General features: G+C 40.6%; 1 protein-coding gene and 1 pseudogene across 2 annotated transcripts in view; both read right to left on the bottom strand.

Annotated features, from left to right (window-relative positions):
• Positions 1 to 18,275, bottom strand: part of Kcnn2 (potassium calcium-activated channel subfamily N member 2) — a 355,449-nt gene that overhangs the window by 331,691 nt on the left and 5,483 nt on the right. The window lies entirely within an intron of this gene.
• LOC127234063 (60S ribosomal protein L5-like) lies at positions 7,535 to 8,506 on the bottom strand (annotated as a pseudogene).

The following is an 18,275-nucleotide window of genomic DNA, read 5'->3' as shown; positions in this document are numbered from 1 at the left end:
ACCAAAACAAAACAAAATCTAAAGGAAAAACCAAAGAACAAACATAAAAAACAAAACGAAAGAACAGCAACAACAAAACAAACAAAGGAGAAGAACTTGGATGCCATGTTCTCAGGTGGCTGGTTGACCCTAGGCATCTGCAGAACCCTTGGTGGTAACAGGAACCATGGACATCACCCCAGACCCAGTCCTTTGCAGGGCCATGGACACAGACATGGTCCTAGGCAGAAGCCTGGCCCTGGATCCCTCCAAGACCCCAGGTGGCAGCACAGGCCACCCAGATTAGCATGGTTCTTGCAGATTAGCATGGTCCCGGCAGTGGCATAGTCCTTAGACACTGGCATGGTCTCACGTGGCTGACCTGACCCTGGTCATCTGCACAACCCCCAATGGTAACAGGAGTCATGGACATCAACAAGGACCTTGACTGTGGTAGGACTATGGACCCAGACATGGCCCTATGTACCAGTCCTGGCTGGGATAATACCATGACCCCCGTGACAGTACAGCCCACTCAATTTTGCTTGGCCCCAGCAGTGGCATAACTCTTGCACACCAACATGGTCACAGGTTGCAGCTTAGACCCTGGGGATTCATGTGGCCTTTGGTGACAACATGGGTCAAAGACATCAACACAGACCCCAGCTGTGGTAGGACCAAGGATCCAGACATGGTCCTTGGCAGCAGCCTGGGCCCAGATGTCACCATGGTCCCAGGTGGCAGCTGCATGGCCCTAAGATACCACCATGGCCCCAGGTGGCTAGCCTATTCACTTTTCAACAACTAATTTTCAAGTCAAATTTCTCATTAGAATATATTAAATTTCTACTAGATTTTCTTAATTAGATTGCTAAATGCCTTTCCCCAATGGACAGATTGGAAATAAGTCTGTTTTCAATAGAAGATTTCACCCTGACTTTACTCGGGGAGTTGATAGAGGAGGGGCTGTCTCTGCAAACATTTTTACAGTGGCTATTTGAGGAGGTTGTTGTTGTTTGATGTTGTTGCTTTCTTAAATGGCACATTCTTTCTGCTAGTAATTCTAGCAGATATCCCTATCTGGTCAGGATGTCCTCAGTCTCCGTAAATATGAGGACTCACATCCAGATTCTGGGTTGGAAATCATAATGCCCCAGAAATATGACATAGTTCTGCATATCCTGTCTCACTTTCTGCCAATCACCCCTTCCTCCATTCATATTTGCTCTAGTCACAATACAAAATGAACTCATATAACACTGTTCAACTTCTCTGTCTTCAGGCGCTCTTCTGGGTCTCATAAAATATTTGAGGAGCTTGTAAACTGCCAATCCCATGTGAAGACATCTAATCCTTTTCACCTAATTTCAGACAATGTCTGTCACATTTTCTATTCTCAGGTGTCTTCATCAGGGTTCAAGTATGGCAGCAGCAGCCCTAGAAGCTGCCCACTCTTCTAGGATTCCAGGCTCTCCACACTCTGTGACAACATAGACCAGGCATTGAATACGCACTGATTTCACAAATTATAGAACACAGATAGGAAATGCAGCCCTCAAAGTAAAACCCCATTGGGTACTGGGCCAACAGGACAGGAATGAGCAACCTCTGTTCTCAACTTTACCATCGTCGCTCTGTAGTCACGTGTACTGTGTTCTAATGTCCCTTAAAGCTAAGATGTAATTCTCAATTTTGGATCCCTAATTTAAAGTGACACCTTCAAGGTACTTTCATTACTTTTGAAATCCCTTTTAATCATTTTTAATACCCATCAGAAGCTTGAAATTGAAATGTTCTAACTAGACTGCCCTGATTTTCTTGTACTATGCTTGCACAGCGTCTTCTCCTCAGCACTGCATTGTAACCGAATTGGTCATTTTCTTCAAATGCCATTTGTATAAATCAGTAACATAGATTTCTTAAATCAATAACATGGACTCTAAAATATGCTCAAAGAGTAAAAGCAAGGGCATTTGAATATTAAAGACAAACTCGTCGGCTAAAGAAAGGCTCCCCTAATGTCCCTTTCAACCACACAAAATGGGCAGACATGCATGGAAGGACCACACCTTCAGGGCTGTGTGACCTCTGCATTGACCAGACATCCCTGCTGTTGGAGCAGAGCTGTTCCTCACTTCACGCACACCTTCCCTTCTGCCTCAGAATGACTCCCTCCTGCCCTGGCTCTGTATGTACACGAGCCCTTATGCACACAATGTCTGTATCAGGCTTCTGGCAGTCAGGGAAGGTGGGCTGTCCCCATTTCTCTCCAATTACTGAAGCATTGTGAATGAAACCCTGTTACAATTATCATTCCAATGATTGGAAGGGAGGGCCTGGGAGTCCTGATGGAAATATCCAAGGGCAGTGAGAAGAGCTCTAGCAGTGGAGGATCCAGGAAGTTGTCCTGCTATATGAACACCCTGGTGCCATGAGTGCCACATCCAGTATGCCTCGGTGACCTTACAGGCACTCCATGGCCCCGCCACATAAGGTTCTATGCAGTAACATTGGCTGCCCACTCCCAGGCATATTTCTGTTATACTGAGCCATCACTCTACATGTGGGAGGGGCTCTGGGGCCCAGCAAAATGCTCAAATGCCATCTGAGCTCAGGCAGATAGATGCCTGTGGCACCGATTCTGCCCCTGTGGCATGCACTACTTCTGATTGTTGACAGCCCCATGCCTGAAGAAGAAGCTACCTGGGTCTCCAAATTGTCCAAACTGGCTAAGATGTACTCTCCACCTGCAGAGCACATCTCAAATGAGAAATGGCCATTTGCATTAACAACACAAACTATAAAATCTGCCATACCAAAAAACAAACAAACAAACAAACAAAAAACAGATTTGTTACCATCAGCGTGATCATACATTTATTCCCAGGTTCAATTTGCCAAGAGAATGGCTTATTACTTTATAAATATATTAATATGAAATTATTTATGTACTTCAAACCATATTTATGCTAAAATTGTATCATGCAATAAAATTTGCATTTTCAGATCAAGAGGAATTGGAAAATTTTTGAACAAATTATTAGCCTCATTCAACCTCTAGGGCAACATACAAAGTTATACACAGATATAAAAGCTTAAGAAATTTGTCAAAGATGGTTTGCTTCTGTGTCTTTTATAATATTCTTTCCTTGCTAAAATTAATTTTCCATCCCATTATGTTGTTACTTGTGCCTCAGGGTACCCACTCACAGCTTTAAGAAATTCCTGATAAATGATACCTTTAAGCAATGACAGCTGGAAGAGATTCATGCTCAATAAAAAGCAGTTAGAATGCTCATATTTCTGCTTGAACATCTCTGCTTATCACTGAGTGTTTCCATAAGAGCTGGGAAATGAAGCAAGGCTAGATGTCCAACAATAGAAGAATGGATAATGGAAGTGTGATACATATACACAATGGAATTTTATTCAGCTATAAAGTGCCAGGAATTATGAAATTCTTAAGGAAACTGATGAACTGGAAAACATTATGTTGAGCCAATTAATCCAGGCTCAGAAAATCAAACCTTGTGTCTTCTCTCTCATATATAGATCTTAATCTCTGAATCCTAAATATGAGTACCCAGGTAGAAGTAAACATGTACTAAAGCCAGGAAACTAAAAGAGAGGCTTTAAGGGAAGGGGGGAGGGGCAAATAGAAAGGGAGACAACTAGGGCCAAAAGAACACAATAGAGAAAGCAACAGGACAGGAAGATGTTAATGAAAGAAAGGGGAGGATCAGCCAAAATGTAATATGTATGAAAATCTCTTATGAAAACTTACACTATGATCTAATGTAAAAGTAAAAATAAAATCTGTACAAAATAAAGTTTAAAAATATATGAATTTTCAGATCAATAAATACATATATACATAGAAAGAATTAAATGGAGTTATTCTTCAATCAGACAATAATGCCCTTACTAGATCCACAAGCTAACAAATAAAAAGTGCTAGTGCCAGGGATGGCTTCTTTCTTTTGGAGTTGTTGGCCATTGAGGTTCCAGAAACCCACAAACTTTCTAGGCTACTGTCAGTGCTATTTGTTTCATGTCAGAACTTAATAGTAAGACCCCATTGCTGAAGACTTTTGATAGTTGAATTACAGAACATGGTGAAATTAAAATGACATAGACCTATAAGCTTCACCCCTACCAGCTAGAACCGTTCTAGGCAGGATCCTGAAGAAGAAAAAGTGATCCTCAGCCTTTCCCAGCTGTGAACCCTGAGAGCTACAGTAATGACTGGCCTGGAGCAACATACCCACTGATACAATAATGGCAACATCATGGGAGCAACCAACCACTTTCTGATAGGATTAAAGTCATGCTCTACGGGGTAAACTCCATACCCATTACTGTTACTGGTCCAAAAACCTATGGATAGATAGATCATCAGCCTCTGGAAGAACCTATTCCTATAAGTCTACTAAATGCACATAGTATTAAACTAACTCCTAATGATGTCTCATTACACCAACAGATTAAAACATGTGTCAGCCCTCATCAAAAAGCTTCTATTTGCAATAGATAGTGATTAACAAAGAGACCCAAAACTTTCCATGGTATAGAGAATGAGGGATTACAGTGTGCTCAGTCCTAAATGGGGATATACACTGCACCCAAGTCCCAGGGCTCACTGAAGATGTGGCAGAAAAAGTTTAAGAGCCAGAGGCAGTAGATGACCACAGAGAAACTGTCTTCTGGATACACAGCAGGGTAGCTGCACATGTAAAGTCACTGTGGTTGTAACAGCATGTACAATTCTTCACAAGCCCAAGCCAGGTCAAACTCTAGCATGGAGAATGGAGTTGGGTGCAAAGTCCCTCCCCTAGCCAAAGAGCCATTGGCAATGTTAGCTGCTGGAAGAGGGAGAGGCAGTTTTCTCTAAGAGTCTAGTCACTGGTAAGTCAACCATGCTCCAATTGAAGGTCATGCACTTCCATGAACATATAAGCAGCGTAAATTTTTTTAAGACACAAATTTGAGTGTCTAGGAAAGAAGGGATCTGAGAAGAGTTTGGGGGGAAAGGGTAAAAATGATCAAAACACATTTTAAGAAATTATCAAAAAATCATAAATTGCTTCTCTTAATTTATCAGAATTTTGAGGTTTTATTGTTGCTGTTTTTTGCTATCTAAATTTTTCTAAATCTAGCTCATCAGCCCTGAGATAAAGTTATTAACAAAATGATGAGATTTGTAGGGGAAAGAAGACATATATTTGGAAAATCCATTTTCTTCCCCTCTGTAATATCTATTGTACCACACACAGTCTTCTGCTTTCTTCTAGGTTTAAGACCAGGCATGTTATGTTGCCTATGTGGACTCAAGTAATGTTCCTACTTGAGCATCTGAGGAGTTAGGACTCAGACATGTTCACTACACCTGGCTTGGATCCTTTAAACCATCAGTCATTTAACATACATTTTTTATACCACACCTGGGCCCCAGGCCAAGTTACCCACTGGCCCGGGGCTGTGAGACATCATAGAAACAGGAAATTAGACAGTGAGGGAAGGGCCTGCCTTTTTCCATCTTTTGACTTAGCAGGTTGCTCACCAGTAACTGTATAAGAAATACAGTTGAAGAATTTCAATTTGTTTTCAAAGTTAAAGTAATTGTGCATATTTGAACAACCTCCTTTGGATCTCATTTAATTTTTTAGAGACTGTCTCCTCTGAAGAGACTTAAAAGTGACTGGCTTTCTTCTTTCCATCATTAAATTGTCACCACATTACTTTTAAAGTTGAGTGTCCTCAGGCTTTTCTGAGAATGTTAATTTCTCTGGACATCTGAACAACTTCTGAGTTCATTTTATCATACAAAGAACCATTCTGTCAGTTAGCTAATTCTTCAAAGGAAGCATGCCCTATCAACATGGGCAGGGCAGTGTGAGGCAGTGGAGAACATGGGCAGTGCCATTGTCCCTAAAACTACCCTTTTAAAATTCACAAGCCTGGTCCTCGACACATCTGCATGCAGCAGAGGGCTCTTCCTAGCATCTCTTACGGCTTCAATTGTGAAACCATTGTTAATCATTTTAAACAATCTGTATTAATTATTTGAGAATTTCTTACATGTGTACTATGTATTTCAACCATAGTCTTTCCCCATACCCCTCCAACTCCTCCAAGACTCCCCCAAACTCCTCCCAACTTCATACTTTCTTGTTTTCATAACCCTCTGAATTGAAGTTGCATTGTCCATATACATGTGGGTGTGAGGCTATCCAATGGAACATGGTCAACCTAACTTCCAAAAGACTGCCTTTCCCTCACCCAGCAGTCACCACCTGTCATTAGCTCTTCACCTTATGCTGGACCTGCTTAATCTTGTCCAGCAACCATAGATGCTGTGATTTGTGAGTATAATGAGTATAATGGCCCCATAATGTCCAGAAGAGACCATTTTTCCTAAGTCATTTTCTACCTCTGGCTCTTACAATCTTTCTGATCCCCTTTGTGATGTTCCCCGAGGCTTGGGGCCAGGTTGTATAGTGCAGATGTCTCAATTATGGGTAAGCATTCCACAGACATTTGTTTTCTGTACTTTGAGCAGTTGTGTTTCTCTGTATTAACTATTACCCACTGCATAAAGAACCTTATCTAATGAGGACAGGAAGCTGCGTGAATCTATGGACATGGATATAAGTATTTGGAAGACAGTTTGATACTATATCCATTTAGCAAAATAAAAAATAATGTAGATTTACCATTAAGGCTTGTGAATTCCCCAATATAGATTTACAGCACTATTCATGTTTCCTCTGATTGAATCAGCCTTAAATCTCATCAGAAAGCAGTGGTTACTCCCATAGTCTTCACCAACTCTTGAACCTATAGATATATCTTGCCAGGCTAGTCATTACTATAGCTCACAGAGTACAGAATATTGATGACTTATCTCCTCCACCAGGATACACAGCACCTACAATATTATGAAAGCTAACCAGCATGGAAGAAACTTCCAGGTCAATTCCAGCTTCATTTCCCCAAGTCATAGCTGTAGAAGGCAGAAAGGGAGCCATTAGAGACCAGGAAGAAAGTTTTAAAGCAGAATAGTAGAACACAGGTGATATGAAATCAGAAAGGGAAATAAATGTGGTGGGGTTTAAACCGGGAGGGGAATTGGATGGTGGAGAAAGAGAGGCAGAACACAGAAAATGAGTACTAAGTATGTATAAAAAGCTCTGTGTGTGTGTGAGGGTGTGTATGCGTGCGTGCGTGCGTGCGTGCGTGTGTGTGTGTGTGTGTGTGTGTGTGTGTGTGTGTGTGTGTGTATAAAACACAAGGAGTATAAGAGGACTTACTTTACAATGGGCACAATACTCTTTCCAGAAGCCATGATTGCCAAATGGAAAGCCCAGTGTCCAATGCAGAACACCTTCCTTGTGATTGTTGGTTGGGTTCCCCAGAGTTCCACCCCACCCTCAAACAATGCAAGCTATTGACATTGCTCTTGGATGCCTGCCAGAATGTGATTTAAGACCCTATTGGTTCTTTGTTGTTGTTTTCGTTTGTTTGTTTGTTTTGTTTTGTTTTGTTTTTTGGCTGCTTAGTCAATAAGTTTATTATCTTTATGAAAAATCTTCATAGAAAATTGTTTTAGCTCTCAGCAGCCCGTTCTTGAGCTCTGAGGAAGCTTGCCTTCTTTTGAGCAACCCGATCTTTCTTCTGGGCCAAAAGACATTTTGGGATGGTTCCACCTCTTCTTCTTCACCTCTCTCTTGGGCTTCTTCTTGTAGACGGGATTCTCTCGGATAGCAGCATGAGCTTTCTTATACATCTCCTCCATGTCTGGAGTAACGTTGTTCTTGATGTTCTGGGAGAACTGTTTCTTGTAAGTATCTTCATCTTCCTCCATTAGGTAACGCATGTAGTCTACGACATTCTGTCCCATGATGTGTTTCCGATGCACTTCTGCACTGAACTCCTTACTTTCAGAATCATAACCAGGGAATCGTTTGGTACTGTGATGGATAGACAAGCCTCCATCCATAGCTCCCTTCTGGGCCACAAACACTTTATTGCCAGTTGTGGTTCATGCAAGACCTGCATCCAAATAGCAAGTGAAAGCACCACGCTGACCATCAATGCTCTCCACATTGTATTCATCTCCAGCCACCTCCACTTGACCTTCATAGATCTTGTCCATACCAAACCTATTGAGAAGCCTGCGGGCCAGCAGCAAGCCAGTACAATAGGCTGCAGCATAATTTGTCAGGCCAACTTTCACACCATATTTTGGCAGCTCGTTTGCATATGCTGCACAGACTATCATGTCCCCTTCTATGGGGGCATACGCAATCTGGCAGATGATATCTCCGTTAGTTACACAAACTATCATTCAGTATTTGGGTGTGTGGTACTTATTTTTATCCTGGATCACCAATCGTTTCTGAGCATAGTAGTCAGTTTTACCCTCTGGCCGCCTTCTAAATCTCACTTGGTACATCTTAAAGTAGGCCTTATTCTTGACAACTTTCATGAACCCCATCCTGCAAAACAGATACCCATAACTACGGCTCCACACCAGTTCTTTGTTGTTTTTAATAACAATTTGTAGTATTAGTCTTCCTGTGGAGGTTTTTATTTTAGCTACTTCCCTACCTATTTCCTTGATGAACACACTCAAAGAGTAGACACATTATTAGAACAGCCTTGGTTTTAGCAGACAAATACAACAGACTGATCAGTCCTTATAAATTTTCACAAAAGGTGAGAAGCTTCTGTAAAGCAAAAAACATACTCAACAAGACAAAACAACAGCCCACAGAATGGGAAAAGGACTTCATCAACCCACATCTGACAGAGGGCTAATTTCCAAAATATACAAAGAACTCAAGAAGCTAGTTATCAAAGCACCAAATAATCCAGTTAAAAAGTGGGGTACAGAACTAAATAGAGAATTCTTAATAGAGGAATCTAAAATGGCTGGAAAACACTTATGAAATTGTTCAACATCCTTAGCCATCAGAGAAATGAAAAACAAAACAACTCTGAGACACCATCTTATTCCTGTCAGAATGGCTAAAATATAAAACACCAAAGACAGTTCATGCTGGAGAAGATGTGGAGAAATGGCAACTCTCCTCCACTGCTGGTGGAAGTGTAAACTCATATAGCTACTTTGGAAATCAGTATGGCGGTTCCTAAGGAAAATGGGAATCAATCTACCACAAGATCCAGCAAATACATTTTTAGGCATATACCCAAATGATGCACATTGATACAATAAGGAAATCTGTTCAACTATGTTAATAGAAGCATTATTTGGAAGAGCCAGAACCTGGAAGCAACCTAAATGCCCCTCAACTGAAGAATGGATAGAGAATATTTATACAATGGAGTACTACTGAGAGGGAAAACAAACAAACAACAACAACAACAACAAAAATGGAATCTTGAAATTCACAGGCAGATGGTTGGCACTAGGAGAAACCATCCTAAGTGAGGTAACCCAGTCACAAAAAAGACAAACATGGTATGTACTCATTCGTATATGGATTTTAGGCACAAAGCAAATGGTCACCAGCCTACAATCTATACCACCAGAAAAGCTAGGAAACAAGGAGGACCCTAAGTGAGCATGGGGAGAGGGATAAGAGAAATAGAAGGGGAGAGGAGGACATGAGGGAGCAGGAATATTGAGTCAGGGGAATAGAGGAGAGCAATAAAAGAGATAATAGAAGGAGCCATTATAGGTATAAAGAGAAATCTGGCACTAGGGAAATGTCCAGAAACTTACAAGGATGACCCCAACTAAGAATCTAAGCAGTAGTGGAGAGGCTACCTTAAATGTCCTTCCTCTATAATGAGATTGATGACTACCTTATATGCCATCCTAGAGCCTTATCCAGTAGCTGATAGGAAGCAGAAACAGACACCACAGCTAAACACTGAGCCTAACTCCTGGAATCCAGTTGCAGATTGGGAGAAGTGATGAGCAAAGGGGTCAAGACCAGGCTGGAGAAACTCTCAGAAGAAAACTGGCCTGAACAAGAGAAAGTTCATGGACTCCAGTCTGATAGCTGGGAAACGAGCATAGGACCAACCCAGACTACTCAATGTACCTGTTAGTTATGAGGACTGGGCACTTTATGGGGCCCATGGTAGTGGATCAGTATTTATCCCTAGTATAAAAATGGACTTTGGGAGCCCATTTCACATAGAGAGATACTCTTTTAGCCTACACTCATGGGGGAGGGCCTAGGCCCTGCTCCAAATGATATGACAGACTTTAAAGATCCCCCATGGAAGGCCTCACCCTCCCTAGGGAGCAGAAAGGGAATAGGATGGGGGTTGGGGAAGGGGGACAGGTGAGGAGGGGAGGAGGGGAGGCTGAGGGAACTGGGATTGACATGTAAAACACAGGCTTGTTTCAAATTTAAATAAAAATATTATCAGACCAAAAAAAAATCAGTAGCCTTTCTATCTTTCTATTATACTAATAAAAACCTTGTGAAGAGTGAAAACATTTTTTTAAAAACAAAAAAAATAACTCCATATACAATGGATGCTTTAACGTAGGAAACTAGGAAATATAAATCTAACCAAGCAAGCAAATGGCTTCTACAGAAGAATTTAAAACACTGAAGACAGTTATTAAATAAGATCCAAAAAATGTCAAGACCTCCTATACTTGTGCATTGGCAGTTTCAGTATTATGTTATTTGCTCTGTTACTTAAAGCAATCTGCAGAGTCAATGCAATTCCTGTGTACATTGCAATGAGTTTCTCCACAGAAGTCCAAAAAGACTCTATCCTAAAATCCATACAGATGCAGAAGAGACTCTGAAGAGCCACAGAAATCCCAAGCAGAAAAGGCAATGCTGGAAACCTCACGATACCTGGTCTCAAATTATACTGCAAAGCCATAGTGATACAACAACATGGTACTAGCACAAAACCTGTTGCAAACTGAATCTGATAAGAGGCCTAGAAATAAAATTACAAAACCACAGTCACTTGATTTTTGACTAACTTGTCACAAACACACATTAGGAAAATACAGTCTCCTAAATAAATGGCATTGGCAAAACTAGATATCCACATACAAAGAATGAAATATGACTATCTTTCATGCTAAACATTTATCAATTCAAAATGAATCAAATACTTTAATTGAATATCTAAAACTTCCTGAGGAAACATGTAAAACACAGGCAAGGACATCAGAAAAGGTTTCTGATAGCATAGGGAGAAATACCAATTATGGGCAAATGGGATTATACAAAATTGCAAAAGATTCTTCACAGAAAAGGGGCAAGAGTGAGTGGAGTGGAAAGAGTCTGAAGAACAGGAGAGAAATTTTTGCCAAGTATACTTCCCACAAGGGATTCATCTCTAGAATCTACAAAGAACTTTAAAAATTAAACACCAAAGATATTCAAAAATTTTTAAAAGACAGCTCTCAAAGAAAGAAATGCAAATGATTAATAAATATTTGAAAAGGTGTTCAATACCTTAGCCATCATGGAAATGCTAATTATAACTACCTTGAGATTCCATCTCACCCGGGGCAGAATGGCTATCATCAAGAGGAGTTGAGAGGGTGGATCCGATCAAAATACAACGTGTGATATTCTTTAAGAATTAATAAGAGGTTTAAGAAAAGAAATGAAGTCACATCAGATGCTGGCAAGGCTGTGGAGAAAAATGAACACTTTCCCAAACCTGGTAAGAATGTGAAGTTGTGCGGCCACCGCAGAAACTGATACAGCGATTTTTCAAGACACCAAAAGCAGAGCTTTCAGTGAGTCTATCTCAATTCTAGGTATATACCCAAGGGAGTTTATGTCAGTATATTACATAGATACCTGAACAGACATGCTGTTCATTCACAATAGCCAAGGGATCAGTCTAGCCATCAACAGATGAATGGATAAATAAAATGTGGTCCATGCGGAATTTTATTCAGCTCTGAAGAGAAACAAATTACGAGATTTTCAGCAAAATGGATGGAATTGGAAGTCACATTAAGTGAAATAAGCCCAACTCAGAAAACAAACATTGTGTGGCTTATACAATATGCAGAATCTGGATGTAAGTGTGTGGACATAAAAGTATGAAATGTGCTATATGAGGAAAGAGGTCTGAAGGGAGAGATGATGGCAGAGGGTAGTGCAATGTATTTGGAAAGACAGCAGCAAGAAGAACTATTTGAGGAAACAAAAGAGACCAGTAAAAGAGGGGGAAAGGCAGTGTGTGATGGACAAGTAGGAATGAACTATAATGATATATATATATATATATACATATATATATATATATGTATATATATATATATATGCATGAAATTGTCAGTGAAACCCACCACTTGGTATATGTAAAAAAATATTAAATTCTATCTGCATTATACATAGACCTCTGATTAGATGGGTGGGAATAGATGGATACGTGCCTGATAACAAAATTATACCTTCATGAATACACAGATGACTTTGTTTAATCCTTTATGTATTCAACCTACATGCATTTTCATTCTTTCAAAATAGTCTAGATACATTTATTTTCACAAGTTGGAAGTTTATACTCAAGGTAAAGCTGAAGGTACCCTAAATTGAAAGCTACAATAACTATGTAAAAAGCAGAGTGTTTAAAAAATGTAAGAAGAATCCTTACCGCTTACATTCTTACGAGAGTAAAGGTTGTATGAACAGAGGTTTTCTCAGCTCAAATAACTCTCATCTAACAGAGGCAAGACAAGGATGAGCCCTGGTACCTACATTTCATTGAGCCCCAAGGTGATTTTTATCAAAAGAGAAGTCCAAACATCAAGCATTCCAAGGTTATCTATAAAGGAATGTTGCTCTGGCCCCAGAAACCCCAGGTATCTAGCTCCTGTTTGCAGGTTCTAATGCAGATCATATTGATGTACTTCATTTATCAGATTTCTTATAGTCAGATTTCCTTGTGCTTTGCCTTTGGTGGGGGGGGTGTATTGCTCTATCAACATTGATGTTTGGAAATGATTTTATGTTGTCTTTGTAAAAATAATAATCTGCTATTTAGCTTATTCATCAGTGTCTCTGTGTTCAGTTAATGTGAGACTATTTTCCTGAACTTTTGATCCATTTGCCAGGAGGTATGTGAGGTCTAAATGCTGGTCTCTTAGCTAGGAGGGGAGGGAGGAGGGACTGAGAGAAGAGGAGGGAGAGGACACTTAGGGTCAAGTTATAAAATAAAAAATAAGTAAACATAGAACAAAATAAACAAAAAACTGTTTCTGATAAGCTAGTACAAATGAATATTCAAGAAAAATTAGGCATTGAAGAAAGAATATCCCTTGTGTTAAGCAGATTTTTAATTCTTTTCTACTGTATCTCCTACTGTTAGTTGAGTTTTTGTTGACAAACATGATAACCACAGAAAGCCACTGACGTTTAAGAAGCAGCAAGCTTTGTGAGATAACTAGACATGGCTTAGTGTTTACACTACACACAAGTCACTTTTCCCAGCGCCAAAAGAAAAGCCTGCCTAGGGGAAGTTAATGATTGTGTGATCACATAGGACAGATGCTGGGGGGAAGGATGCACTGGTGTCCAGCTTTTCATAAGGCTGGGAATGTCCCATCCCACACATGGCAGCAGTCAAAGAACGATGATTGGAGCAGAAGATGAAAGCAGAGTTGTTGGAAGTGGTCCTGCAAACACCTGAGGAGAATGCTGTCTGATGTGCTAGCAGAAGGGGAAAGGCCAGTCAAGAATCACATTGCATTTATTTGGGAGTCATCCCTGAGCATACAGCCAAAGTAAGGCTGGGAAGCCATGCGAATGTGCTTTCCCAGCCAAGGAGCATGCTTGGTAAGTATCCCTCAGGATGCCCTAGCAAAACCCAAAAATAATCAACTGAACAAGACAAAAATCCATCATTGATCTGGTTTCCCTCACTGTCTTCCTCCTTTCCATCTCTCCTGGTGGGAACTTCATTACCTCGCAGATGCTCATCTACTCTTGGAATTGTATCATTATGCCTGGATTCCTGAGGAGCCACTGAAACACAGAGGTAACCAGAGTTTGCTTTCTTGGGGTCAAAGCTCATCAAGAATAAATTAACAACACCCTGAATATCACCTTATGCCAGTCATTCTTAACCTTCCTAATGCTGTGACTCTTTAATACAGTTGTAGGATCCCCAACTGTAAAATTGTTTCATTGCTACTTCATAAGTGTAATTTTGATACTGTTATGAATCACAATGTAAACATCTGCTATGCAGGATATCTGATGTATGACCCTCCAAATGGGTCCCGACCCACAGGTTGAGAACCGCGGCCTTATGTTGTGCTCTCTAGACAGAAGGCATTCTTGACAGACTACACCTTTGCTTGCTTTTATTAATAATTACATCAAAAGAAAATGATAATTTTTATCCTTCTAAGTAGTAAGCCACGTGGTGCTCTTTTCCTTTTCTCTTTAAGGTGAAGGTGACAAATAAAATGTTCTTCATTTTTACATGACCATTCAAAACATTCCTTGTGTTGTGACTGCCAACAATGTCAAGGGATGCATTTGCATTTTAGCCAAATTTTTCTGTAACAAATGTCCTAAAGCTTTACAAATTAAGGCAGTGACTGGGGCTCAGGGAGTCTAGCTACTGTGGCTCCAGGAGCCTCCTGTCTACAATCCTGCTCCTGGGGTCTCTCACTGTATCTATGAACAGATTCAAGAAGGCCTCTCTAACACATGATGGCCAACTGTGGTTCCATGTGCGGCTCTCCACACAGCAATCTCGAGCCCCATAGCACTATGAATTCGGGATCAGCAGACCCATGTGTGGAAACTGAATTCCCAGTCTCCATGTCATTTAGCTCCTCTCTGTTGTTGAAATAAAGTCACAACCACAGTGTGGCTAAAGGGGATAAATATCCAGACCTTAGCTCTCCAGCAAGGCGCAGGAAGGTCATGTGGGAGGCACCAGTGGCTGCTGTGTGTGGAGGCTCCATGAACCTTCAGTTTTGGCTCACAAGCATTTCTTTCTTCATCAAGCTTCCCAGGTGATTCCAACGTGTGGGTATGTTTGTGAAGCTTCATTTCCCATAATTTCCAGGGAAGAGATACAGAGAAGGGCTCTCCATAGCAACCCCTCAGCCACATGTTTCATCCATCCATCACTTCATAGCAAGTTCAATGGCATGACTTAAAACACTGGGTATGAAGTTTTAGGCTAAGTACACACACTCAATGATCACTAAGGTTCTATATGCTTGTTTACAAGCCTCCGGAGGGAGGCCAACTTTTCTGTCTACCAGAAACCAGTGGTTCTTGGGAATACGAGAATTTCAGTGCTGAAGCCAGCACAGTAAAGGTCAAACTGGGCCGGGTGGCTTCTCCTTCTGCTGGACTGGCCATGCAGGGAGTCTGGTTTCCAAAATGCAGTTTCATCATCACTGCAGATACCTCCTCAAGCACCATACAGCCAGGGCTGTGAAACAGGGTCCATAGACCTGCAGTATCAGCTCAACGATTTTTAGAAATGGAAGGAAATATGGGGGATTTTTCCTGAACACTGGTCCAAGTCTCCAGGAATAATGCACAGGATTCTGGTTTTGAAGAGTCTGACTTGAAGCATGCCTGCCACACTTTCTTTTTCCTGCCTTTGCTATCCCTCATAAGCCAAAATTAGTTTTCTGTTTGGCAACAGAGATATGAAATGGGTAACAGGCAGAGTCAATCAATGCTAATTTGGGCCAGAGACAGTTTGACAAAGAGCAGCCATCAGCTCAGACACATACATGTTGATCATTATTTTGGCCTTCATTTTTGTCAGTCATCTACCTCAGAGGCTACAGGAAAGGATTTAGACCCACAGTAGAAACTTGAGTGTGGACAGAGGAAGAGCTGAGCCCAGCTATCTTCAGGAAGTAAGACCTATATTCCAGAATACACGAAAACTGCCAATACTTGTTAAACACAAAATCAAGCCTTATAGTTTTCATGATGAAGTTACAGTGAAAGTCATGAAGGATTCGGTGATTTCAAAATTACATTCTTTTGAGGATAAAGTTTACTTCAGATCAAAGAAGCATTCCATAAAGTAAATTAGTACCCTAGCACTTTAACTGCCTTAAAATCAAAACAATTATTATAAAGGTTAATATAAATCTTAAAATATTATTAAAAGACAAAAAACCAAAGTAGCTATTTGAAGAATCTGCCTGTTTATTAGTAGATGTCTACTAATAAATGTATGGGAGTCTAATCTATACATAAAAGAAAATGCTAATGCAAAATGGTTCTTGATTATATAATGGTATGAATTAAAAGAAAAACAAAGACAATTTGGTGGACTTAATAATATTTTTATTAATTCTTAGAGAGAATTTCATTCACTGTATTTTTCTTTTAGGTAGCATCTAACAATGCAGCTAGCTTCAAATTTGACGTGTTCCTACAGAGGCCTCCTCAATGTAGGGATTTCGGGGATACACCACTGTGCTTGCTTGGTGTTGCCAACTTAACACAATTGGAGACATATGGGCAGAAAGAACTTCAACTGAGAAATTACCTCCATAAGACTGGCTTGTGGGCACATCCACAGGGCACTGCCTTGGTTGATGATTAATACGCAAGGGCCCAGCTCACTGGAGAGCCCTTGGAGAGCAAGGTAGAAAGCAATATTCATCGGTGGCCTCTGATTTAGTTCCTGCTTCTAGGTTACTTCTTTAGGTTTGTACTCTGATTTCCCTGATAATGGACTATGATGTAGAAGAACAAACCCTTTCCACCACTATGTGTTTTTGGTCATGGTGGATTGGTTGGTTGGTTGGTTGGTTGGTTTTTTGTTTGATTTCTGCCTCAGCAACTGAAAGCAAACAAAGACAACCAACCATCATTTCCAGCTAATGGTATTTCTTAAAACACCCCCATATACTGTAATTCAGACATTTTACTCATTACAATTGATCCCCTTGCTTATTGAACAAACATTTTAGTATGATTTCTTCACCAGTCAACTAGCATGTAATTTAATCCTGACATGCTGAAGCAAATGGGAAAAAAATCCCCTTCTCAAAACCCACCTCTGCCACCTCTGATAAGCTATAGCTCTTTACAAACCTCTCATTTAAAATCATTTTTTTAAGGCCAGTTAATCAAGACTATCCCTCCATGAAAGAATACAGTCAGCCTGACTACAGTAGACTTCCCAGCTGCTGGGTGGGTGCCTCTGACCTGCTACAGTGAACTCCAGCTTCAGCTACAGGGAGGCCTGGCAGGAGGTAATGAGGTAGTAAAACCTTTCCCCCACCACCTGCCCATCCACACACATAGATCATGTAGGCAACAAAAAAATTTGTTGCACTATCTTCCACAGAGATGAAAATCTAACAGTAGATCTGAGACACACAAATTCATTTTCCTATGTTATAGTCTCTTGATAAGTCTGAGGTTTACTTTCACTGGCTAAATTTTAAAGCACTAAAGAACTCCCATTCCTTATGTAAATAATCCACAGGTAGGCTTAATCAGTGGTATATTCTATATGAGAAGACATAAATATTTCATCTGTAACCAACTAAAGAATGTACAAATTCTTTACACTTAGGCCATTTAAGAAGGAAAAGCTAATGGTATCCTTCTCTCTTCCTGGCTGGACAAGCTTTACCAAACTGAGTGATCCAAGTGTCTACCAATTTGACATAAGCATGGAAACCATCCTGCCCTCCTCCCCTGGACTTTGCCCTCTAGCTAGTTAGGTGGTGGTACATACCCTCCTAGAATGAACATGTTGTCAATGTGAAGTCCACAGGGAACAAAGGTCCAAAGAGGAAGATAACACTTAGCCATCAACTCTATCAAGTTCATAAGGATCTAAAACAAAGCCCATACCACCAGGGTTGCCATCTAGACATCCTCAAATGGAAACAATGTGCAAAAGATGCTCAGAAGGCAGACCATGGCCGTGTCCTGCAAGAAATACCTTTGTTCAGAAAAGTTAAATTCCATTCATAAGAGCCAGGCACTGGTGGCGCATGCCTTTACTCCCAGCACTCAGGAGGCAGAGGCAGGTGGATCTTTGTGAGTTTGCGTCCAGCCTGGTCTTTAGAGCTAGTTCCAGGACAGGCTCCAACTGTCTCGAAAAACCAAAACAAAAACAAAAACAAAAAACATTCATTCATAAAACATGAAGAGCAACCTACCTATATCAGAACATTGTAAATATTAATGAAGCAATTCAAAGTGAGCATGACTTATACACTGTAAATTCTCTTGTAAATACAAGGGACTGTCATGATGATCATGTTCACACAAATCTCCCCAGCAAGTGAGATGCTGGGGTCATCGAGTTGGGAA

This window comes from Phodopus roborovskii, unplaced genomic scaffold, assembly GCF_943737965.1.
Source record: "Phodopus roborovskii unplaced genomic scaffold, PHOROB, whole genome shotgun sequence".
NCBI classification, from domain to species: Eukaryota; Metazoa; Chordata; class Mammalia; order Rodentia; family Cricetidae; genus Phodopus; species Phodopus roborovskii.
This window is presented reverse-complemented; position numbering and strand designations above follow the sequence as displayed.